Raw genomic sequence first — 26,069 nt, 5'->3', positions numbered from 1 at the left:
GAAATAAAGGCATCAGAATTAGAAAGGAGGAAGTAAAACTGCCATTATTCTCAGATGACATGATACTGTATATAGAAAACCTTAAAGACTCCACCAAAAAAAGCTACCAGATCTAATAAACAAATTTTGCAAAGTAGCAGGATAAAAAAATTAATATTCAGAAATCATTGGCATATTTATGCACCAATAAGGAAACTATCAGGAAAAAAAATTAAGAAAACAATCCCACTTACAGTTGCAACAACAACAAAAAAGAAAGTACCTATGAATAAATTTAACCACGAAGGTAAAAGACCTGTACTCTGAAAATTATAAGATACTGAAGAAAGAAATTGAGAAAGATACAAATAAGTGGAAGCATATACTGTATTCATGGATGGGAAAAATAAATATCATTAAAATGTCCATACTACCCAAAGCAATCTACAGATTTAATGCAATTTTTATTAAAATACCAATGGCATATTTAACAAATCTAGAATCAATTTATATGAAACCACAAAAGACTCTGAATAACCTCAGCCATCTTGAGAAAGAAGAACAAATTTGGAGATATTATACTATCTCATATCAAATTATACTACAAAGCCAAACCAATCAAAACATCTTGATATTGGCACAAGAACAAGCATATAGATCAATGAAAGGGAGTAGAGAGCACAGAAGTAAACCCACACCATTATGATCGATTAATATTTGACAAAGAAGTTAAGAACACATGATAGAGTAAAAATAGTCTCTTCAATAAATGGTGTTGGGAAAATTGAACATATATGTTCAAGAAAATGTAACCAGACCACCAACTTACAGCATATACAAGAATAAACTCAATATGAATTAAAGACTTAAATGTAAGTTGCAAAACCATAAAAATCCTAGAAGAAAACATAGGTAGTAAAATCTTAGACATTTCTCATAGAGTATTTTTGCTGATATGTCTCTTTGGGTAAGGGAAACAAAGGAAAAAATGATCAAATGTGACTACATCAAACTAGAAAACTTTTTCACAACAAAAGAAACCATCAACTCCTGACCTGTGGTGGTGCAGTGGATAAAACATCAATCTGGAATGCTGAGGTCGCCAGGTCAAAACCTTGGGCTTGCCCATTCAATGTACATAGAGGAAGCAACTACTATAAGTTGATGCTTCGTGCTTCTCCCCTCTCTTTCTCTTTCTCCTCTCTCTAGAAGTCAATAAATAAAACTGAAAGAAAGAAAGAAAGAAAGAAAGAAAGAAAGAAAGAAAGAAAGAAAGAAAGAAAGAGAAAGAAAGAGAGAGAAAGAAAGAAATCATCAACAAAATGAAAAGGAAATCCACAAAATGGGAGAACATATTTGCCAATGATATATCTGGTAAGAGGTTAATTTCCAAAATATATAAAGAACTTATACAATTCAACACCAGGAACACAAACACCACAATAGATTCTTCTGCTTCTCCAAAGAGGACATACAGATGGCAAATAGACACATGAAAAGATGCTCATCATCACTAGTCATTAGAGAAATGCAAATTAAAACCACAATGAGATACCACTTTGCATCTGTCAGAATGGCTATCATCAATAAATTAACAAACAACAAGTGCTGACAAGGATGTGGAGAAAAGGGAACCCTCATACACTGTTTGTGGGAATGCAGACTGGTGTAGCCACTGTAGAAACAGTACAGAGTTACTCAAAAAAAATTAAAAATGGGTCTGCCTTTTGATCCAGTGATCTCACTTCTGGGAATATATCTGAAGAAATCCAAAACACTAATTTGAAGGAATATATGTGGCCTTGTCTGGTTGGCTCATTGGAGAGTGTTGCCCATCATATGGACAACCTGGGTTCTATTCAGTCATGGCACACAGAAGAAGCGACCATCTGCTTCCCTCCCCCTTCCTCTCCTGGTTTTTCACTCTTCCCCTTCTGCAGCCAGTGACTCAACTGGTTCAAGTGTCAGCCCTGGGTGCTGAGGATAGCTCGGTTGGAGAAAGCACCAGCCTCAGGTGCTAAAAATAGCTTGGTTGATATGAGGATTGGCCCCAGACAGGCATTGACAGGTGGATCCTGGTTAGGATGCATGTGGGAGTCTGTCTTATCTCCCCTCTCCCACTTAAAAAAAAGAAAAAAAAATATGTACCTGTATCTTATGTTCATTGCAGCATTAGTTAAAATAACCAAGATCTGCAAACAGCTCAGGTGCCCATCAGTAAATGAATGGGTAAGAAAAGCTTTGGTACATTTACACAATAAAATACTACATGGCAGTAAAAAAGGTGGAAATCTTATCTTTTGCAACAGTATGGATGAATACGGTAAGTGAAATAAGCCAGTCGGAGAACAACAAATATCATATGATCTCACTTATATGTGGAATCTAATAAACAAAATAGAAACAGAGCATGGATACATGGAACAGACTGACAGATGTCAGAGAGGAGGGTGTTTGAAGGGGCTGAATGAAAGTGAAGGGATTAAAAAACATATATCTATAACACATAGACACAGACAGCAGTGTGGTGATGGGGTGATAACCAGAGGGAAATGGGTGTGAGGGTAGGTAGAGGTGGGTAGGTAGAGGTGGGTAGGTAGAGGTGGGCAGGGGTGTTGAATTCGGATGGAGGGAGACTGCTTTGCGCAGTAGGCTCATGATGCAGCGTGCAGATGATGTTTTGTTAAATTGAAACTTGTGTGGTTTTGTGGACTAACGTCACCCTAATAAATTTTTTAAAAAGAAGTCATTGAGAGACAGATGGTGGAAAGAAGCAGAGGCCCAATTTTAGGGAAACGACACCATTTCAGTCAGGGTAAAGGGTAGGGAGAATGGCCAGAGGTGTGGCTAGGAAGGGACCACGGATCAGGGCCTGGTGGGTCTGACTAAGAACTTTGTGCTTTGTCTTATATTTATTGGGGCTTATTGAAGGAACTCCGATGTGGTAAAAACAACAACAAACCCTTGTATTTTTGGCAGATGACATAGGCTTCTGAATATGGATGGACTGGGTAGAGAAGGGAGTGCAGTGTGCAGAACAGAGCCGGAACTGGAGGTAGACCGTGTAAGAGGCGCCTGAACGTACAGATGGGAAATATTAAGAATCTGAGCTTGATATGTAGGTCACCTTGCAACTGGAGAGGACAGGACCTATTTAAGAGACACTTAGGGTGGATCCCTGGCAGAAAGTAATGCATGATTGAATATAGAAGGAAAAAGGAAGCTAAAAATGACTCCTGAATTTCCCATTGATGATGTCTATCATCAGGGCAAGATGTGTGAAGAAAGATACCAATTTAGGGAATAGGAAGGGAGATACCAACAAGCAAAGACAGTGAATTTTCTATTGAAGTTCTTATAGTGCCTCTTATGGATTCAACTGTATCTCTAAGAAATTCATATATTGAAGTCTTAACCCCCAATATGTCAGAATGTGGTCTTATTTGGAAAGAGAGTTTTTGCAGAGGTAAGCAAGTTAAGATGAGATTATTAAAGTGGGCCTTAATCCAATATGGCAGAGCCCTTAAAAAGGAGGAATCTGGAAATAGAGAAAGACATGCACATACGGAGAACACCATGTGAAAATGAAGGCAGAGACTGGGGTGATACATCCGGTCTAGGAAGCTAGAAAAGACCTGCAACAGATTCTTTCCTAACAGCTTCAGAGGGAGCATGGTCTTGTCAACACCCTGACTTTGGGCTTCTAGCCTCCAGAACTGTGAGACAATACATTTCATTGTTTTAAGCCACCCATTGTTGGAACCCTAGCAAACTAATACAGTGCATCATGCCTATCCAACTGGAGATACCTCAGAGCTAGCTGATCTACAAGTCTGGAGGTCAGGAGATAGCAGTAGACCAGTGATATAGTCATCTAGTGGACATATGACATTTCTATCTGACCATCATCCCTTCTTTGCAAAAATACTTCTCTACCACTCCATGTGGTCTCAGTGGGACTATCACAGTGCCATCTTTTCCAGCTTGTAGACAGAATCTGTTTCAGGAAAAGAATACAGCAAACACTCAAGCAGCAACCAAAGCAAAGAGAGACACGAGGTAGTCAGAGATAAGATATTGAGTCCTGGGTTCCAGTCCTTGGGGACCAAATTCTTACAGATCTTCTAGACCAGGGGTCTCAAACTCGCGGCCCCCGAACAATAGGTCCTGTCCTCTCCAGTTGCAAGGTGAACTTCGTGGATTAGTCTGCGGGCCGCACAAAATTGTTTGGCGGGCCGCATGCGGCCCGCAGGCCGCAAGTTTGAGACCCCTGTTCTAGACATTCTGAGTTACTCCAGCCGTATCTTTCACACCCACATAAGGCAATGCATTCATCACATGCTTCTGAGAGATTGAGTTGTCACCAGTCTTCAAAAAGACTTAAATGTTTATTAAAATCATGAGAGTCAATGAGATAGTGTGCGTAGAATGAGAAAGAATATGGTAAAGACCTAACTCTGGGAAACCCTGGGAAGGAGGAAGCCAAGAAAGGTTGATAAAGAAAAGTGGGACCATCCAGGAGAGAAGAGAGAGGAGTGCTTCATGATTTTAGGAGGGAATATGGAAAAGAAAAAGATGTTACATAGAACACAACTTTGAATCAAGTAAAGGGTAAAAACACAGCCATGAGATCTATCCCCTAGAAAGTTGTACTAGTTATTCATTACTGTATAATGAATTGCTCCAAAACTTAACAGCTTATAACAATGAACATTTATTATCCCATTCAGTTTATGAGGGTCAAGAATCCACATGTGACTTAGCTGGGTGGTCTGGCTCAGGGACTCTCCCGGCTTTGCAGTTAAGTTTTCAGTGTTGCAGTCTCTGAAGGTTTGGTTGGAGCTGAGGATCCACTTCCAAGATGGCCAGTCCCATGGTTCTTGGCTGGAGGCCTCAGGTCCTCCCATGTGGGCCTTTCCGAGGGACTGCTCAAGACATAGCTTTCTCCATAGCAAGTGATCCAAGACAAACTGTAGTCTTTTTACCACCAAATCTTGGAAGTGGTAACCCATCATTGGTGCATGTCCAATTCACTGGAAGTCTGTCACTAAGTACAGCCCTTTCCTCGAGGGGAGGGGAATGATACGCTACCTCTTCAGGGAAGAAGTATCACACAATTGTGGCTATATCTTCAAAACCACTTCAAAAGCCTTGGGTGGCCTGACCAGATGGTGGCACAGTGGATAGAGCGTCGGACTGGGATGCAGAGGACCCAGGTTTGAAACCCCGAGGTTGACGGCTTAAGCATGGGTTCATCCAGCATGAGCTTGAGCCCAAGGTCACTGCCTTAAGTAAGGGGTCACCTGCTCTGCAGTAGCCCCCCAGTCAAGGCACATATGAGAAAGCAATCAATGAACAACTAAGGAGCTACAGCAAAGATTGATGCTTCTCATCTCTCTCCCTTCCTGTCTGTCTGTCCCTATCTGTCCCTCTCTCTGACTCTGTCTCTGTCAAAGCCTTGGGTGATTTCTGTCAGAGCAGCATCAGGGAAGTGAATGGAGAGAAAACCTAACTGAATGGACTACTGTATGAAGTGAAGGCTATACTACTCTTTGTAGAAACTTGGCTATAAATAAAGAGAGGTATAACTTTGTTATTAGAGGAGAAAGAATTTTGGAACATCCTGTAATATCTATTTATTAGCACAGAATCTGTATTTTTATATATTTATAGTCCCTCAAACATTAACAGTTTGAATTAAATATGCGTCATATAGGTTTGGGATTGGGAGTGCACTTTCCCGCTAAAATGCTTTCTGCAGGGAATGGAGCAACCCCACAAAAACCTGTTTAATCAGTGTGGTATAGTATGGTGCTGGTGCTACTGTAGAGCCCACCGTTATCTCAAACTCATTGTTGTTTGTGTAGGATCTGTGCCCTGGTAGGAACCATCGCCCTTTCCACAAGGATCCCCAAAGGCACCACTATGGGGAATGCCGAACATGGACAGAATCCTTACAGGTAGAACCTATCCATCATGTAAACCTCAATGTTATATAGAGTCTGCCAACACCTTTCTGTGAGAAAATATTCTCTTGGCTTTTCAGCTTGCCCATTCACTAGAGAGCTTCTTCATCTCCTGGGCTCCAGGTGGCACTTCCCTGGGTTTGGGTCCCTGCTGGGACTGCGCTCTTATAGTGAGAAAGAGAAGTGAAGTTGCAATATAAGAAGGAAGCAGGAATAACGTGAATAGAAAACGATGTGCCTGTCACTTAGATTCTCGCAATAATTTGGAGAAGTGGGTCTTTTTTTTTTTTTAACCATTTTTTAAAAATGAAGAAACTGAGGCATGGCTGTAAAATATTGGTCAGTTGCCAAGCTATTTACCAAAAAAAATAATGAACTACTGTATAATAAAGGTACTACAGTTAGTGGTATGAGGGAGCTTGCTCAAACTAGCATGAGATCTGTCTGTACATATTTCCCAACCCTGCATTCAGTGACAGCATGTTGGTAACTTGACATAGGACATGGTGGGAAATTTACACTATGGAAATTGACAAATGTTACAGTCTTTCTCTCCATAGAGCCAGTTGTTAAACATTACAGTTCAAATGTGGGGTGCAATTAATTAAATCTAATGGCACATTGAAGAAATAGTATCAATCCATTTGACCGGGAGAGCCAATGGGGATGGTGCAGAAGTCCAACAGCCTGTATTAGGCAATGACATCTAAGTCTCTCAGTGCAACTGCAAGGGGTGTAATTTTCTCTCTCACCTCTACTTTCTGCCCACTTTCTGCACATACGGGTCAAGTTGGCGTGTGAGATGTGTGACTTCCTTAGGGTGAGACTGAGGAAGTGGACTGTTTGGGGAACAGGTTGGGGATATTTTCTTTGCAGGAACTAAAACAATAGCTTGGTTGGAGATTGAGAGCTGTGGCCTCCATTTGAAACGACTAAGTGGGACTTTTGTCCTGGGAAGAGACTGTGAATAGAAATTACCACGTCCTTCCCATCTGGAGTCTAGACCTACAAAGTTTTCATACCCAGTCCTCTTCTAAAAAAGAAAAATTCTAATCACTCTTCTGCTGGATTTTGGACCTTGAAGAGTCTGTGGTGTTCTAGAGCAGTGGTCCCCAACCTTTTTTGGGCCACGGACTGGTTTAATGTCAGAAAATATTTTCACGGACCGGCCTTTAGGGTGGGACCAATAAATGTATCACGTGACCAAGACAAGCGTCAAGAGTGAGTCTTAGACGGATGTAACAGAGGGAATCTGGTCATTTTTTAAAAATAAAACATCGTTCAGACTTAAATATAAATTAAACGGAAATAATGTAAGAACCGGTCCGTGGCCCAGGGGTTGGGACCACTGTTCTAGAGGGTAGATAACCACTTGTTCAGAGCTCTCTACCCTCACCCGCTCCTCTGATTGCTAGTTTAGTCTAATCTAAGTGGCTCAGGAAAAAAGAGCTTCAAAATTTATCTTTTCAGCAGCTCTGAGGGGAGATCAGCCTTGGTTAAGCTAAGAGGAAGCTGTGGGTTTCCTTTACTAATAGTTCTGAGGCCCTTTGCTTAAGAGTTAACTCTATATTTGGTGGGACACTTGAATCTATGTAAACACAAATTAAAATCATTTAAAAAAAGAGTTAAGTCTACTTTTCAAAGACTTTACTGTACTGTATATAGTGTAAATTACTCAAGAGGCTCTTCCTGCAATCATTTTAACACCAGCAACTTTACTCAGACATTACTTGTTTTCCTTGGGGGGGGGGGGGGTGGTGCTTGCAGGCTATTTATTGCTTTTTAAATGTGAAATTAGAATACATTTTCAAGTACTAAGATAAAAAAATTGGAACTATATACTGATACACTGTACACTTCTGGGATATTGGATGGAGATCTAATATATTTTATATATTTATGTATTTCTGAACATTTTCAACCTATTTTTTCCTTTTTATTTATTTCCTTGGGTTTTTTTTTTTTTCATTTTTCCGAAGCTGGAAATGGGGAGGCAGTTAGACAGACTCCCGCATGTGCCCGACCGGGATCCACCCGGCATGCCCACCAGGGGGCAATGCTCTGCCCCTCTGGGGCGTCGCTCTGTTGCATCCAGAGACATTCTAGCACCTGAGGCAGAGGCCACAGAGCCATCCTCAGTGCCCGGGCCATCTTTGCTCCAATAGAGCCTTGGCTGCGGGAGGGGAAGAGAGAGACAGAGAGGAAGGAGAGGGGGAGGGGTGGAGAAGCAGATGGGCGCTTCTCCTGTGTGCCCTGGCCAGGAATTGAACCCAGGACTTTTGCACGCCAGGTCGATGCTCTACCACTGAGCCAACCGGCCAGGGCCTTTCCTTGGGTTTTTAAAGTTATTTTAAATATAGTAGTAAGTGTCTGTGATGCCACTATCCCAAACGAAAGCTAAAATCTTTCTAATAATTTACATTTAACCATTGGCTTTCTCATTCCCATTTCTTCCCTCATGATAACCTTCATCCTAAATTTATTGTTTTATTAAATTTCCTTTTAATAATGATTTATTGCAGCAAAGGAATTCCTAAGAATTATACATTCTTATTATAGTTGCCTTAAATTTTGTGAAATTTTAAATAAAATTTTGTTTTATGTAAAATTTTAACACATATTTTATAGTTATTATTTACTAAATTATAAATATTTATGCAATTATTTAGTTCATTCATTTTGCTTGCTGTCTAAAAGTTTTACCAAGGGTATTTCATACATTTTTAATAACAAGTAGTGTAAATTCTTTAAGACAAAAGACTCAATGGTGATAGGGAGACTTGATTTGGGATGCTAAACACATGATACAATATACAGATAAAGTATTGTAGAATTATCCACCTGCAACCTATATAGTTTTTATTTTATTTTATTTTTAGTGAGAAAGACAGAGAGACGGACAGATAGGGATAGACAGACAGGAAGGGAGAGGGATGAAAAGCATCAATTTTTCATTGAGGCTCCTTAGTTGTTCATTGATTGCTTTCTCATATGTGCCTTGACCAGGGGGCTACAGCAGACTGAGTGACCCCTTGCTCAAGCCAGCGACCTTGGGCCCAAGCTGATGAGCCTGTGCTCAGCTGGCGACTTCAATGTTTCAAACCCAGATTCTCTGCACTCCAGGCTGATGCTCTATCCACTGTGCCACCACCTGGTCAGGCAAAACCTGTATAATTTTATTAACCAATGTCACCCTAATAAATTCAATAAAATCTTTAAAGGAATTTAAAAAAAGAGAAGCAAACAAAAAACTCAGGAAGAAACTTTGACCTTCCCCTTAACTGCCTAAGAGAATTTAGATAGAGGACCTGCTCCAGGAAGGGAGCTATCATCATAGGCAACTATATTGTTATATGAACTCGGTGTGATAGACAGAGAGGAGCCTAGCAAGGCCTATTTGACCAAAGTCTCTTTGTGTCCCACTGTTAAAGATGGCCCAGCAAACATCTGAGTACTAGACATTTGCTTCTCTATCTCCATATATAAATATATTGCCTTCCTCCCCTTTGAAATCCAAACCACTACTCCTCTTTCTCCTCAGTGCAAGATAGCATATAAGCCTTGATTGCCTGATGTAAAGCCAGGAGCCAGAGCCAGGGCCACCACCATCACAGCAGTCTTCTGGCCCATGCAGGTTCGCATTGGATTCGGACAGTCAGTAAAGAAACAACGGAGCCACAAACTGGTGGGCCATCGTTTTTAATCCTAGCTTGCACCCGGCGGGCAAGGAAAAATACACACTGGGCTACAAAAGCCACTCACATTCAGTGCTCACAAAGCCACTGACTTATCCGAGTTTCCTAGAATCAAAAGTTTCTAGCTCACCAGCCTTATTCTCCTCAGTTCCCCATCTCCTTCCTTATCCCAGATACAAACTCTACACAAACTGGCATCTCACTCAGCACTCCGCCATCTTGGCTGCTTCTCCTGGCCACATGGCCTCTTTCTGCTCTCCTTTCTGCTCTCTCCTTTAATGATGATCTCAGGAACCAAGAGAGCAAACTCTCGTCCCGCCCCCATTTTATATATTAGCTTCACAACCTAGTCTAATCCAATATACAAAATAGGGAAATCTCTAATACAAAGTCACTTCTCTGAGGCATGATTGGATTGTACCGCCCCACATCAAAAAGGGTGGAAAAGGCTTAATCCCAAAACCAAGCCCCAGGCTACAACGATCCCCAACTCACATCAATATCACCTGGGCGATGGCCTCACGTGGGCAGCGACATTTTTAACAAAGTGAGCATAATACATTTTATCTGCCCAACACCTGATTTTTCCAAGGGCCCCACAGTCTTACAGACCCCCCCCATATATACATATGCAATTGAATTTGGTTATTTTCTCCTGTTACTGTATCTCATGTTAATGTAATTCTTAGGCTAGTCAGAAGATCTGAGAGGAAAAGAAGAAATCCCACCCCCTCAGAAGTGAAAGTGTCCCTGTTGGGCGGATAAAGTATATTATGCTCACTTTGTTAAAGATGGCGCTGCCCACGTGGAGGCCCTCGCCCAGGTGATATTAATGTGTGTTGGGGGTGGGCTAAAGGCAGGCAGAATCCTTGTAGCCTGGGGCTTGGTTTTGGGATTAAGCCTTTCCCACCCTGTCTTGATGTGGGGTGGTACAATCCCATCATGCCTCAGAAAGTGACTGTATTAGAGACTTCCCTATTTTGTATATTGGATTAAAGGTCTGTATTTCTACACTATAAAATGGGGGCAGAACGGGAGCTTGCTCTCTTGGTTCCTGGGATGATTAGCATGAGAGAGCAGAGGGAGCAGAGCAGAAAGCAGAAAGAGGCCATGTGGCCAGGAGAAGCAGCCAAGATGGCGGAGTGCTGAGTGAGAGGCCAGTTTGTGCAGTTTGACGCTGGAGAAGGAAGGAGATGGGGAACAGAGGTGAATAAGTCTGGTGAGCTAGAAACCTTTGATTCTAGGAAACTCGGACAAGTCAGTAGCTTTGTGAGCACTGAATGTGAGTGGGTTTTGGAGCCCAGTGTGTATTTTTACTTGCCTGCCGGGTGCAAGCTAGAATTAAAGATGACAGCCCATCAGTTCTTGGCTCCATTGTTTCTTTACCGACTGTCTGAATCCAATGCGAACCTGCATGGGCCGGGCTGCTGTGATGGTAGCCCTGGCCTTGGATACTGGCTTTACAGTCCCTCACCCCTGAATGTATAAACACATTGCCCAATCTTTTCCGACCCTTGGTTTCCCATGTTCAGTCTGAACACCTCAGTGTTCTGTTTTCTCTCGTTCTGTCTTCTAATTAAGGAGTCAAGTTCATTGAAGGTATTATGTAAAGTTTAACATTCCAGAAATAACTAGAAGAGCAGTATAAAAATATTATAATTTGCATAATTTGTTTAAAGTTTACATTTTAAAGATACCAAGGAACCCTTCAACTTTCCAATTGCATATGTTTTGCAAAATATTATATGTTTTATAGCAGCTAAGCATTCAGCATTTTCTCTTCCTTAATCTATCCTAGACTCTTATTGAGGAGGAAAATGTTTCCTCTAAACCTTTAGATTTAATACTTGGATGCCTATGAGTTAAACTGAAAAAAGACAGATTAGCAAGAGACAAGACAAAATTTAACCACACATTTTTATTTATGTATGTATAAGAGTTCACCGAAAAATGTGACTCAAAGGGAAGTTAAAATTTGAGGCTTCAATATCATCGTAATAAGGGGAAGGTATGGAGAGAAGGGCACTTATAGCAAAATAAATAACTTTCTGGAAATATAACGAGCCCTTAAGAGAATAGATGGGAGATGTGATAGTTTTGTGACAATGCTTGTTTAGGTATCACATGGAGACTTCTTATCTCCAGTTGTTCTCCTGGAGGGAATTTATGACAATTGAATTTTTGGGGAGTTCTTTGAGGAGGTTATGCCTTTAGGCAGATAAGAGGTTTCAGGAACTCAAATGTCTTCTGCTCAAAATAATTTTATGTCACGGTGGTATATTCTGGACCCTTTCCCTCCACCCTGACCTGTAGTAATAAATTGTTTGCAAAATTGTCACAAAAATTTCCAAATGATATCAACTCTTCTCTTTGCCATTTTTAACATGTGTTTGGTAAGGTATATGAGAATATACCTTCTTCATTTGTATTTTTATACTCTTCTTCATTCTTTGTATTTGTATACTCTTCTTCATTTGTAATTCAAAACAGCATTTGACAGAGTCTTGTGTAGATCCGTGCTGAAGAAACTATTGCTGACATCTATGGCAACGATGGGGAAAACTGTCAGGAAGGGCTTTCTAGGGCCTCCAGGCTGTCCTTGCAAACCCAGCCTCCTCAGGACCTTGACCCAGCGAAAGGCCAGTTCCCTCCTAAGGCGCCTCCCTTCACAAGGAAGACCTCCCTGCCACTCCGAGATTTAGATAGTAAATGCTCAGAGGTGAGAGCTGGCTCTCTCCATGGGAGGGGCATTGGGGGATGGCGGGAGATAAGAAGTTTCTAGGGAGAAAAGAATGAAAGGAGAACTGTGAGAGGATAAAAGACTGCAGATAAGAGGCAAACCAGAAAAGTATTTTCTGCCAACACTGTGAGAAGTAGGAGAAATAAAAAAGCTTGTTTTAGTGCAAGGACTGAGAATAACTGGGGAAAAGAGCTTAACTTCTGGTTTGGAGGTTTTGTAACAATGAGGGAACACCCAGAGGTAATCCATGATTTTGGTCCAGGAATGCTTAGAATAAGGTCTACTGTAGGTGGCCTGAGAGGACACTTCTGGGGGGGGGGGGGGGTGATGTCAGAAGCTCCAGGGAAGCCACTTGACCCCTGTAAGGCCAGGGGCCGTGTTGGTCAACTAAATTTATAAATATGATGTATATGTTTGCTCGCTTAGAGTCTGCATTGGGTGTGGGGGACAGGCTGTAAGCAGGCAGGGTCCTTATAGCCTAAGGCTTAGTTTTAAACTTTTTTTTTTTTTTTTTACAGAGACAGAGTCAGAGAGAGGGATAGATAGGGACAGACAGATAGGAACGGAGAGAGATGAGAAGCATCAATCATTAGTTTTTCATTGTGACACCTTACTGTTCATTGATTGCCCTCTCACATGTGCCTTGACCGTGGGGCTACAGCAGACTGAGTAACCCCTCGCTCAAGCCAGTGACCTTGGGTCCAAGCTGGTGAGCTTTGCTTAAACCAGATGAGCCTGCGCTCAAGCTGGCGACCTTGGGGTTTTGAGCCTGGGTCCTCTGCATCCCAGTATGACGCTCTATCCACTGTGCCACCGCCTGGTCAGGCATCTAAGGCTTAATTTTAAAACTAAGCTTTTCCCCACACTCTTGACTGTTGCATGATGTGGAGTGGTGCACTCTCATGAGAAATCCCATTATTCCTCAGATAAGTGTCTTTGTATCAGAGACTTCCTTGTTTGTATATTGGATTAAAGGTTTTGATTTCTACACTATAAAATGGGGCAGAGGAGCCCATGCTGGAGGAGAGCAGAGAAAGGCCATGTGGAGGAGAGGAGAAGCAGGCAAGATGGCAGAGTGCTGAAGGAGAAGCCAGTAAATGCAGAGTTTGTGCAGAGAGAAGGAGATGGGGAACAGAGGTGAATAAGGCTAATGAGGTAGAAAACTTTGATTCTTAGGAAACTTGGATAAGTCAGTGGCTTTGGGAGCCCTTAATGGAAAGGAAAGTGTTTTCCCACTGTGTGTATTTCTTGCCCACCAGGTGCAATCTAGGATTAAAGTTAATGGCCCACCAGTTCTTGGTTCAGTTGTTTCATTACCATCTGTCTGAATCAAATGTGAACCTGCATAGGCCAGGCGGCTGTGTTGGTGGCCATGGCTACTGGCTTTACAGGCCACCATTGTGGCCATTCACATGCAGGTTCCCATTGGATTCAGGCAGATGGTAAAGAAATGGTGGAGTCGGAGAATGATGGGCCATTCTGTTTATTGGTGTCTCACCAAGACAGGCAAGCCACAAGAGAAGCCAAGGGAAAAGCAGAAAACCTGCTTTTCCCATGGAGGGCAAGGGGTCAGGGAGGCCCCTGCAATGGTGATAGCAGGAACCGAGAGAGCGAGCCCCCAGTCTGTCCCCATTTTATAGTGTAGAAATCAAAGCTTTTAATCCAATAATAACTTTGCCAGCTTACAGCCTGTCTCCCACACCCAAACGAGCAAATATATATGTCATATTTAAAAACTTATGTGACCAAAAACCCCCAAATGCCTCAACTGAGTGACAGGTTGGGTAGAAACCCAGCCTGACCATAAGGCTGTTTCCAGCAGGGAAAGGGGAAAATCTTTGCCAGGGGAGTTGTATGTACAGTGAGGAGGCATCCTTTTCTAATCCCTCTGAAGCTCTTCAATTCCTGAAAGACAATCCATAAAGAATCCCCCCCCCCTTCTCCCATAGGGCATCTCTGTGCAAAGCAGAAAGTGGCAGCTGTGCTGGCATCCTAGTGTGGCAGACACATTGGAGGTCTCGGTGCAGGAGGTAAGAGGCCATGGCCTGGTGCACGGGAATGGCCCTCAGAGGGGTACCTTTGTGTAGAACAGGGGTCAGAAAACTTTTTGGCTGAGAGAGCCATGAACGCCACATATTTTAAAATGTAATTCTGTGAGAGCCATACAACGCCCTGTGTACATTTTGCATTATCCAATAAAAATTTGGTGTTGTCCTGGAGGACAGCTGTGATTGGCTCCAGCCACCCGCAACCATGAACATGAGCGGTAGGAAATGAATGGATTGTAATAATGAGAATGTTTTATATTTTTAACGTTATTATTTTTATTATTAAATATTTGTCTGCAAGCCAGATGCAGCCATCAAAAGAGCCACATCTGGCTTGCGAGCCATAGGTTCCCAACCCCTGGTGTAGAGCTTTCAGATTCACTCCTTGTGGTTCAGGAGAGAGGTTCAGCTGGAAGCTGTGAGCCTTTTCCATGTCACTGTGAACCAGTGAAGACTCTGTCCTGTGCTCTGGGAGAGGACTGGGGCAGAACCAAGAGAGGTCGCCGAAGGGGAGCAGTTCTGCCCAGCGCAGGCGGAGCTTGGAGTAGGGAATTGAGGAGGGTCTGCATGGAGGGGAAATCTGGAGGCTCCAAGGCCACAGGCCAGATGGGGCCTGCCACTCTGAGCTGAGGATGTTCATGGTTGGCTTCTATCTGGAAAGATGAGAAAACACAGCAAATGAGGTCTGACTGGGGCTGACCATGGCTCACCACTGGGATGGACCAGACCAAGGTCTGGGAAGGAGCCAACTGTGGGCAGATGGGCCAGGACCTCCCAGGTCAGCCTGTCTGTCCTTCTGGTTCGGTGTTTACTTCCCTTTCACTGTCTCTAATGTTCAACAAAGTTTTCCCAAAGTCCCACCCAGTTTCAGCTTCCCAGAGCAATAAAGAGTGGAGTGTTGGTCATGCGAAACGAGGGAACAGAGGTCTAATTAAGGCTCACAGGGCCTGCCGGCTCTTCCTGCCCACAGAAGAGTGCTCCTTGGCACTGGTTTTATGGAGGGACGTGTTATTCCAGCTCACTGCTCACCCTGGGGAATGCCTCTCTCCCGGCTCCAGGGTGCTGTGCCACCCAGCACCAACCCAGGATAAACACTGAGCAATGATTGCCCTCAAAAGTTTTGGAGGAAAAAATGCATTTTTACAATAAGCAGATGCATTATAGAATAGAATACAAAATTCATATAAATATAAAAATATTTAACTCATTTGATTTAAAAATAAATTTTAAAAATTACTTTTTAAATTTAAATAGAATTTAGCCTCAGGAGGGAAGTCTCCAGACCTGCTGGGCAGGCTTTCTTGGAACAGTAGGTCATTCACTCTTCTGCTTTGGGGGGATATCTCAGTAGGAAAAGTTTGAGAAACGGGCTTTTGCGGAACCAAATGAGATTATTGAGCAGTGAGAACCATAGAGAAGGAGATTTGGGCCTGGATTGTTGAGGACCTCTGACTGAGATCACCAAAGGGAGCAAAGACTTCCTATCAAAGCAAGTTTTGAAGTTAAATGAATATTTACAATGCTGGGTTACTTCCTGGGATTTTATGTGAGGCCTGGAGCACTTAGAGTGAGAAAGGTCCTTGTATTCCCTCAGGTCGGCTTCCTCTGATTGCTGGTAAAAACCCAGAGCCCAGAGGAATTAAGTGATTTGCTTGGGGTCACATAGCAACTGACAAAGCTAGAGCTAGAACTGAGGTCTTCTGCTTCCTGTTACCCTAATAGTGGTAATAGGAAGCAAAGCGCTGTTTCTTATTTTACTTGTCTCTAGGTTTGAGGATAAATGGTCTTAGTTATTTTTACTCTTAGTTTGAAACAAACCATTCAAAGCTAAATGTTTCTTTGGATTTCTGATTGCATAGCATTCCAAGCATGAATAAGATGAGACTTTTACATTTCATTTATTCCTTCACTCATTCAATGGCATTAATCGCTTGCCTGCTGTAAGTGTTAAGAATATGAAGATGATTTGTTTCCTGCAATCAACAAGCGTGGAGATTAGACTGGGAGACATAGCAGCTTAACAGGGTGGGGTGACAAGTCACAGTACATCATCATGAGTGTGGGACAAGGTTCTAGGGAAATACAGAAAGAGATTACCTATCTTAGATGGGGATGTGGGCCAGGGAAATTTTTTCAGAGGTGTCAGTTTATAAAACAGTAGGGATATAGTTGGTAGACTGGAATTTACCTTTGGAAAATCAAGTCTACTCTGCCAAACTCCTTGAAGTATTTTGAAGACACCTGACGGTGGACTGCCCTTGTATGGATTAAGTCACCAGGTGTTAGATTCATTGGCCTCTTGCGGGCCACACAACGAAAGCAGATTATAACCTTCATATGTGGCAACGAGATTATTCATCACAATTCACCTCTTCTCATGCCAGTCTCCTCTTGTTCACACGACTCCAACCACACAGCGCCTTTGCTGTGACTCAGACACAGCACACACACTTTCCATCAGAGCCCTTGGACTTGTTCCTCCACCTGTCCCTTGCGTAAGTGTCCCCTTTATTCAGGTCTCCGCTTAAATAACCTTGTAATAGGGAGGGCTTTCCTGACATCTCATGGGCAGCAGTAACAGCAGCTTGTAGTAGGCTGAGTGGTGGTCTCCCAAATGTCTGTACAGTATTCCAATTCCCAGACCTGTAAATATAAACTTACTTGGAAAAAAGGTCCTTGTAGATGCAGTTAAGAACTTTGAGATGAGGGTATCATCCTGGATTATTTGGCTGGGCCTTATGTCCAGTCACAAGAGTGCTTATAAGAGAAAGTCAGAGGAAGATCTGAGACAAACACTGAGAAGGCTGTGCACAGACAGAGGCAGGGACGGGAATGAGCAGCTGCAGATGTTGACAGCCCAGAAGCTGACCAGGCAAAGAAGGTGGTGCCTGAGAACTCTCAGAGGTGCGAGGCCTGTGGAGAGTGTTGATGTTGGACTTCTGCTCTCCACAACTGTGAGAGAATAAATTTCTGTGATTTTTTTTTTAAATTCCCCCCCTTTTTTAAAAGATTTTTTTAATTTATTTATTTTAGAGGGAATGAAAGAGAGAGAGAGAGAGAGAGAAGGGAAAGAGAAGAGGAAGAGAAGGGGGAGGAGCAGGAAGCATCAACTCCCATATGTACCTTGGCTTGAGAAGCCCAGGGTTTCAAACTGGCAACCTCAGAGTTCCAGGTCAACACTTTATCCACTGTGCCACTACAGGCCAGAAGTTTCTGTGATTTTAAGTCACCAAGTTTGTGGTAATCTATTACAGCAGCCACAGGAAAGCAATGTACAGCCCCATTCCTGCTACTTTCTGTCCCATTAACTCTTACCTTCATTATCAGCATCTGACATATATCCTATTATCTATCTATGTGCCTCTCTACACACGCATGTGTGTATATACAATACATACGTACACACACACATAATTTGTTTATTCTCTATATTGAATGAAAAGCAAGGACCTTGGTTTTTTTTGTTGTTTGTTTTTTTTACAGAGACAGAGAGAGAGAGTCAGAGAGAGACATAGACAGGGACAGATAGACAGGAACAGAGAGATGAGAAGCATCAATCATTAGTTTTTCGTTGCACATTGCAACACCTTAGTTGTTCATTGATTGCTTTCTCATATGTGCCATGACCACACCACGGGCCTTCAGCAGACCAAGTAACCCCTTGCTCGAACCAGTGACCTTGGGTCCAAGCTGGTGAGATTTTTGCTCAAACCAGATGAGCCCACGCTCAAGCTGGCGACCTCGGGGTCTTGAATCTGGGTCCTTCCTCATCCCAGTCTGACGCTCTATCCACTGCGCCACCGCCTGGTCAGGCAGGACTTTGTTTTTGTTCACTGCTCTACTGCCAGCTTGTAGGACAGTGCCTGGCACACAGTGGTTATTGAATGAGTGGATGGCTGAGATGTGAAGCTCTGCAGACACTTGACATTACTTTTCACCATACTTTTGGGGAGGGTCAGTGATGGAGGGATATGGGTTTAAATCATGGCTCTGTTACTTTTAGGTGATGACTCTGGGCTCTGAACCTTAGTTTTGTTAACAACAAAGTAAGTTCTGACATTCCAAGGTTGTCATAAAGACTGCAGGGAAAAACAGTACTAGAGTGGTCAGCTCAGTGGATGCTGAAAGTTGTGGGAGTGGAGTGGGAGTCGTGCTTAATGTGGTTCTCTTTTCTCCCCCATTCATGGTCCTAAGACTCGCAGTAGAGGCAGGAAGGTTTTCCTCTGTGTGCGACTTCTTCCTGCATCAGCCACGGAGGTTCCTGAATACATTAATATTTTACAATATAAATTGTAAAATCTATATGTGGTAGGATTTCAACTGTGTTTTAAACAAGATATTACACACACACACACACACACACACCCAGCCCTCTTTCTTAAAAATATTGGCTGGAAACAGCTGAAATATTAGCAGTCATTACATCTAGGATCTTGGGTTTTTGGATACAGAATGGTTTTAACCTTTTGATACTTTGTTTCATTTTCCAGAATGTAAATTGAAGCTGTTTCTAACTAATTTTTCCATCCGATAAAACCCTAGACTTTGCCTTTGAGATTTCATTGCTGGAACTGCTTCAGAACAGAAATGCTAAGGTTAGCTGCTGTGCCGGTGACCAGGGATTTCTTCTAGTCCTTGGCTGATTGTGTGGAAGTTGTGTTTCTCATTTCTTTTCTCTTCTTAAGCCATCGTACAGACACCAGACTTTCATGGCAAAGAATTTTAGCCAGGGTTTCTTCTATCTGTCCCTCTCTTTGCTTTCTCACTGGTTCCTTTGATGAGAATTTTTTTCCTGAGGCTTTATGCAGACTTAATGTAAGGTGTTGATTTCATCACACTTTTAAAGCTTCTAGTTAAAAATAAAACATTTCATATAATCCCAAGAAAATCTGTTCTGTATAATCTCATTGCTAATTCATAAAGGGCCTTTGACTATACAAATGGAAAAACGTGAAAGTCCAATGTATATTTCCAAAGTTATCGTTTCTTAAAGGACTTTAGCACCCCATCTTTGGCAATCATGTGAATATGAACCATTTAAACTAAATCTACTGGAGATAAATTTGATTTTGCCTGGTTAGGGCAGTGTTTGCAAAGCTCTTGACAGAACATTTCATTCATATTTAGTTCCAGCACCTTTTGCTTTTCCTTATGGTTGCGAAGAAAAGGGTTTCAACCACACATTTTAGGCAAATGTGTTATATGCTTTAATATGGATGGAGCATAAGTTGTTATTATGATAATATTAATAACACTTTTCATGTATTACATTTTAGTTGACATTTAATCCTAATTGAGAAATATCTAGAATGAATCTTTGTAAGAAACAAGACCAGAGTGGCTAATCAGGTTTGGAAGTGGCACTAATTGTACCGTAATCAGATTGATGGGCCGTTAAATATCTGATGTGAAAACCATGTCATAAAGTGGTAAGCAAGAATCTGTACAAAAGTCTCCTTCAATTTTCCCCTTGTCCCTTATTTTGTAGTTTATTTAAAAGGCTATTACCTCAGCTTCAACGCACAGATCCAAGATTTCTACCAGCTGGTTACTTTTATTTTTTAATCAGTTCAGCTTTCCTGGGAGAGATACAAAAGGAGAGGAAGAAAAAAAATCTTCGCACGTATTTGTCCAGGATAAGACGCCACAGCGATGCTGGGTTGGCGGCTGAAGACCTTGTTGATTCTGATGTTTTGGATTTGATTTTCAAATCTGCTTATGGTCAAGTTGCTGCTTTTATGGGGTGTGGCAGGGAGAGACACAGCAGACATGGGACTGGGAACTTGGCAGGATGGGAGAGGTCTGAGTAGTATCTATTCCAGGGGTCCCCAAACTTTTTACACAGGGGGCCAGTTCATTGTCCCTCAGACCGTTGGAGGGCCGCCACATACAGTGCTCCTCTCAATGACCACCAATGAAAGAGGTGCCCCTTCCAGAAGTGTGGCAGGGGGCCGAATAAATGGCCTCAGGAGGCCGCATGTGGCCCACGGGCCGTAGTTTGGGGATGCCTGTTAGGCTTTTCACCAAGGTGAGATCCCTTCCACCCTCCTTCCACTAGGAGTCTGCCTGGTCAGGGCACTGATTGTCAGGATCCCGAGACTCACGAGGGTTCTGCAAGGTGATGTCAGACGTGAAATACTAGTTCCATTTTTGTTTTCACCTATAAGAAGCAGTCAGGCACGTATTCCACGGAAGGACTCTGTGAGTTTATATCAGAAACTATCTAAAAATCCCATGACCATCGAAACCCATGAAAAAGGGTGGTCAATGTCATCACACTCACGATGCTATGAAGTCAACAGCCATGTGCTCCCTGCTCCAGAGTCTGTTTCAGGACAGGCTGCTGAAGTCAAAGGGTTGTCACCTTGGGTTCAAGCTCTAAAACAATAGGGAGGGATTGGGAATCAAGTTACAGAGCTTTCTAAAATATCCAGACTCCATCATTGGGTGTGGGATTCGAGGCTAAAGACAGTGGAAGCAGTAGGAAGAGGTCAGAGATGAGCAGACAAGAAGTGGGCTTCTCAGGGCAGCAGAAATACAGAGAAGTCTAACCCGGAGGAAAATTCTGTGTACTTGTACATGCAAAACATATATGCCGGAACCATCCGAAGATGATATGACTTTTTATTTGGGGGAGGGGAGAAAGGTACAAATCATATGGGATTTAAATCATATAAATTCTACTCTCCTTTACCCTCCCCTTCCCCCCAGCAGGTGAGAAATTACATGGAGGGCACATTTTAACCCAGAGTTTTAAAAGGAGATTTAAAGAACTGAAAACAAAACAAAAACAAAACTCTCATCCATTAGCTGATCAGCAGGATGCCCGAGAATACTGTTCAGTTGCCTAGTCAGTCACTGGGGCTGGAGTCAGAGACTTACCTTGTTCTCAATGCTCCACACTAGGGCTGCTGTCTAGACCTCTCATAGTTTCTCTTAGCAAGAACTCTGCTGCACCGTTGAGCTTCTCTGGCCCCCTGGCAGGGGAAGCCCTCCCAAGTGCCCCCCTCCCCACCTCCCCCTCAGCCTCATGGGTTCTTGCTCACCCGGAACCGGCTCCCAGGGCCCACCTGCCAGATCGGTGTGCGCAGGACCTGCCTTGTTCCGCAGGCAGGTTTCTGCCTTGAAAGCACTTTACCTTCTAGAATCTGGTAGAAGACAGCGGCAGAGAGTCCCAGCAAAGCTGTGGTGTCTCTGGCTCTGACCGCGTTGGCCAACCTTGGTTCTCGCAAGCCTGGGCGCCCTGCCCAGCCCACTGGGACCACTTTCCACATGGCCCTTCTGGCCTCCCATTCATCCCTCAACCCAGGGGCAGGTCAGCAAAAGGAACTTCATTTGCAAATCATCTTTGCAGAGGCGGGGAGAAGAGCAGGTGACATAAATGCACAGGGGTGGTTTCAGCAGACCCCAGCTGCTCCGGTTAGAGAATTGGAGCCAAACCCGCCTTCCCAATGCGTTGTCTCAGCAACTATTTGTTTCATGGACTTGAAAGACTCAATGAAGATTTTAAAAAATGTGTTTGAAATATTTAAAGGAGTAAGTATGTTATAAAAAAAACTAAGCACATGGAAGCAGAGAAGTAAGAAATGAAAGTTTCCCTTCACCTTTTCCCTCAGCCCATCGTTCTGCCCTGAGGAAACACTGCTGGCAATTACAGTGAGGCTTGCAGGCCTCGCTCTGTGCAATACGCACGAATAGCAATTGGGTTTTTGAGTGCTGAACAGAGGCAGATTTAACAGCAGGCACACCAGGCACAGGCCCTGGACCCCGACTTCTGAAGGGCCCTGCAAAACCCCAACTTGACACTTTTTTTTTTTTTTTTTTTTTAATATTTTATTTATTAATTTTTAGAGAGAGAGGAGAGAGAGAGAGAGAAGGGGAGGGAGGAGCAGGAAGCATCAACTCCCATATGTGCCTTGACCGGGCAAGCCCAAGGTTTCGAACCGGCAACCTCAGTGTTCCAGGTCGACGCTTTATCCCACTGCGCCACCACAGGTCAGGCGACACTTTTTTTTTTAATGACGCCAAGTTTGGTTTCATATGTGCAATTTTAACATTAATAGTATAAAATATTTTTTATTTATTTAAAAATATGGTTAACATGTATGTTCATTTTTCCTGTCTCTCTTTTTTAAGGGGCCCAATATTTTCTTCTGCACCCAGGGCCTCAACTGACCTTAATCCGCGTCTGGTGCTGAACTTTTATATCCACAGAAGTGGAATCCAGAAGCTTCTTGGACAACTAGACTGTGCCATTGCCTTGTTGTTACCAAGGTCTCTAGACATGGAAGATGAAAGGTTCACAATAGGCCTCAGAAGGCAATGAGGACCCTGTGGGCTCTGAAGATATGGTCACCTCTCCCTTCAAGAATTTGAATTGGCGCCTTGCCCATAATAAGAGTTATCACCAGGAATAACTTTTTATGACTTAGTTATATGGCAAGGCAAACATCTCATTACTGAACATTTGTTCTTCTTATCAGTCTGTGAGGGAGCTTCCTCCCTCTGAAGCCCCAAGGCTCTCTCTTACCTCATTCCTTAGCTCAGAATGCCACATGGATTTCATATTCCCTTTCTGCTTCAAACCCTCTCACAGATGTGGGGTCTCCATATGTTGGGCAAACGTTTTTTAAGCTTGCTCCCTTGTATTGGGGCAGCGCCATGTGTGTCTCGTCTGTGCAAGGTTGCAGGTGCTTGCCCTCAGGGCCGCAGATTGTGAATTGAGGTTTGCCTTCCTGCTTGAGAGGGGCGATGGTTTGCTAGAGAAGGATTTTTCCCCCAGCCTGTTTTGCTGGGGACTGGAGAGAGAGAGAGAGAGAGAGAGAGAGAGAGAGAGAGAGAGAGAGAGAGAGAGAAGGGGGAGGAGCAGGAAGCATCAACTCCCATATGTGCCTTGACCAGGCAAGCCCAGGGTTTTGAACCGGCAACCTCAGCATTTCCAGGTTGACACTTTATACACTGCGCCACCACAGGTCAGGCTAATTCTAATTATTAAAAAAAATACAAATATAAAAGCAGTAATTTTTCCCATGCTCCAAATTTCCAACACTTCTTTGCAAACTTCCTGATTTTATTACTTCCGGGTAGAAACAACTGTCACCTGTATTCTGTACCTTTTTTTTGGGTCACAGCCTGTAGCAAAGGTCCCCTGGAAATGGCCCCTTTTCCTTATCAAGAGATGAATTCAGCATTTTCATTTTCTGAAAGGTCAAATAGTCTCCAGAAACCACACATTTTGGTGTCTCTCAGTTCTAGAATTTTGGTTGAAAAGAGAGGAACTTGTGAAGGTTGGTGGCCATCCTGATTTACTGTTTCTTTCAAAAGGTAAGATCCAAGAAGGTGGGAGGCTGCTAATTTCATGAGAAATTTTTGAAAAAAATGACAACACAAAGGGGAGGCTCCCTTCCAGTGTCATGATCTAAGGCAGTGGTAGTCAACCTGGTCCCTACTGCCCACTAGTGGGCATTCCGGCTTTCATGGTGGGCGGTAGGGAGCAACCAAAGTATAAATAAAAAGATAGATTTAACTATAGTAAGTTGTTTTATAAAGATTTATTCTGCCAAACTTAGCAAAAATCCCACATAAAGTACTTGGTAAGTAATTATTATTATATGCTTTAACTTGCTGTAACTCTGCTTTATAAATTTTATAAAATAAAGTTACTTCCCTACTTTATAAATCACCATTACTGTGGAACCGGTGGGCGGTTAGAAAATTTTACTACTAACAGAGATACAAGAGTGGGTGGTAGGTATAAAAGGTTGACTACCCCTGGTCTAAGGCTTCCCGGGCACAGAGGAGTCAGGCAACCCTCAGAACAGGGCAGCAGTTCCCTGAGAATCTTGTCAAGAATTCTCATTCAGAAAAAAAAGTGTTGGAGAGAGTCCCCAAAGCAGCTCTGGAGTCTTAAGTGTTACTGCTGAAGGAAGTCCAGGCTTTTTTGGCCTAGTCTCCATATTTTATAGATGAGAAGAAGGCACAGAGGAGAGACTTGTCACAGGCCCAAGGCTCTTCACCCAGGGCATTTTATATTAGATCTGGTTTTCTTCTATGACATGTCCAAATTCCTTTCCCTTTAAGTTTTTGCTTCAAAATTGTGAATTAAAGTTTTGTATATCACTTCCTCTACTTCTTTCACTGTGTTCATTTTTGAGGTGATGTTTTCATTAAGATTTTTATTTGTAGCTACCAAATAGTACCTGGAGCTACCTTAGGCCGTTGGAGTGAAGCCCCAGTGAGGAGGGCATGGGACGCCCAGAGGTGCCCCTTCTTCCGATGGGTGGTGCTAATCAGCAACGCATCCTATAGAGGAAGGGCCTTCCTGTCCGGTGTGTGATGTCCATGGCTGCAGCATGTGCTGCTTCTCAAGTTCTAGGCCTCCATGCCGATGCTGTTTTGGAAGTATGGTGGGTCCTAGCAAAACTTACTTCAAACCTGACTGGTGGTGGCACAGTGGATAGAGCCTCAATGTGGAACATTAAGGTCCCAGGTATGAAACCTGGAGATTGTCGGCTTGAGTGTGGACTCGCCAACTTGACCACAGGATTATCAACATGATCCTAACGTCACTGGTTTGAGCCTAAAGGTTGCTAGCTTGAACCCAAGATTGCTGGCTTGAGCAAGTGAAGCATTTACAAGCTGATATTTCTCCTTCTCTCTCCTCCCTCTCAAAAAAAAAAAAAAATCAATAAAAAAAGCCAACCTTGGCCCTGGCCGGTTGGCTCAGTGGTAGAGTGGTTGGCCTGGTGTGCGGAAGTCCTGGGTTCGATTCCCAGCCAGGGCACACAGGAGAGGCGCCCATCTGCTTCTCGACCCCTCCCCCTCTTCTTCCTCTCTGTCTCTCTCTTCCCCTCCCGCAGCTGAGGCTCCATTGGAGCAAAAAGATGGCCCGGGCACTGAAGATGGCTCTGTGGCCTCTGCCTCAGGCACTAGAGTGGCTCTGGTCGCAACAGAGCGACACCCCGGATGGGCAGAGCATCGCCCCCTGGTGGGCGTGCCAGGTGGATCCTGGTCGGGTGCATTGAAGGAGTCTGTCTGACTGCCTCCCCGTTTCCAGCTTCGGAAAAAATACAGAAAAAAAAAAAAAAAGCTGACCTTTATATACAAAAAAGAAAACTTGCTTCAAATCAGTAGGGAAAAGACAGATTACTCAGTAAACAGGTTTGGTTTAAATGACTAACCGTTTAATTTATAAAATACTTCACTGGCCCTGGCCAGGTAGCTCAGTTGGTTAGAGCATCTTCTCAGCATGCCGAGGTTGCAAGTTCGATCCCAGTCAGGGCACATACAAGAATCAACCAATGATAGCGTGAATGGATGGAACAACAAGTTGATGAGTTTTTTTTTCTTTCTCTCTCTCTGTCTCTCTCCCTCTGTTTCTAAAAATAGATCAATAAAAACTCTTAAAAATGCATCATTGCGGCTTGACAAAATGGTGGTGCAGTGGATAGCACATAGGCCTGGGATGCTGAGGACCCAGGTTTGAAACATTGAGGTCACTGGCTTGAGCACAGGGTTCATCTGGTTTGAGCACAGGGTTACCTGCTTGAGCATGAAATCAGAGACATAACCCCATGGTGACTGGCTTGAGCAAGGGGTCACTGGCTTAGTTGGAGCTCCCTGGTCAAGGCCTGTATGAGAA

General features: G+C 43.2%; 1 long non-coding RNA gene across 1 annotated transcript; it reads right to left on the bottom strand.

Moving 5' to 3' along the window:
* Window positions 1-16,589: 16,589 nt before the first annotated feature.
* Window positions 16,590-21,704, bottom strand: LOC136316404 (uncharacterized). The gene is made up of 4 exons (XR_010727702.1): window positions 21,567-21,704; window positions 20,712-20,806; window positions 19,937-20,007; window positions 16,590-17,071 (listed from the first exon to the last, which is right to left on the bottom strand). It is a non-coding gene; the product is annotated as an uncharacterized lncRNA (long non-coding RNA).
* Between the last annotated feature and the right edge of the window lie 4,365 nt (window positions 21,705-26,069).

This window comes from Saccopteryx bilineata, chromosome 12 (assembly GCF_036850765.1).
Source record: "Saccopteryx bilineata isolate mSacBil1 chromosome 12, mSacBil1_pri_phased_curated, whole genome shotgun sequence".
Classification (NCBI taxonomy): Eukaryota; Metazoa; Chordata; class Mammalia; order Chiroptera; family Emballonuridae; genus Saccopteryx; species Saccopteryx bilineata.
This window is presented reverse-complemented; position numbering and strand designations above follow the sequence as displayed.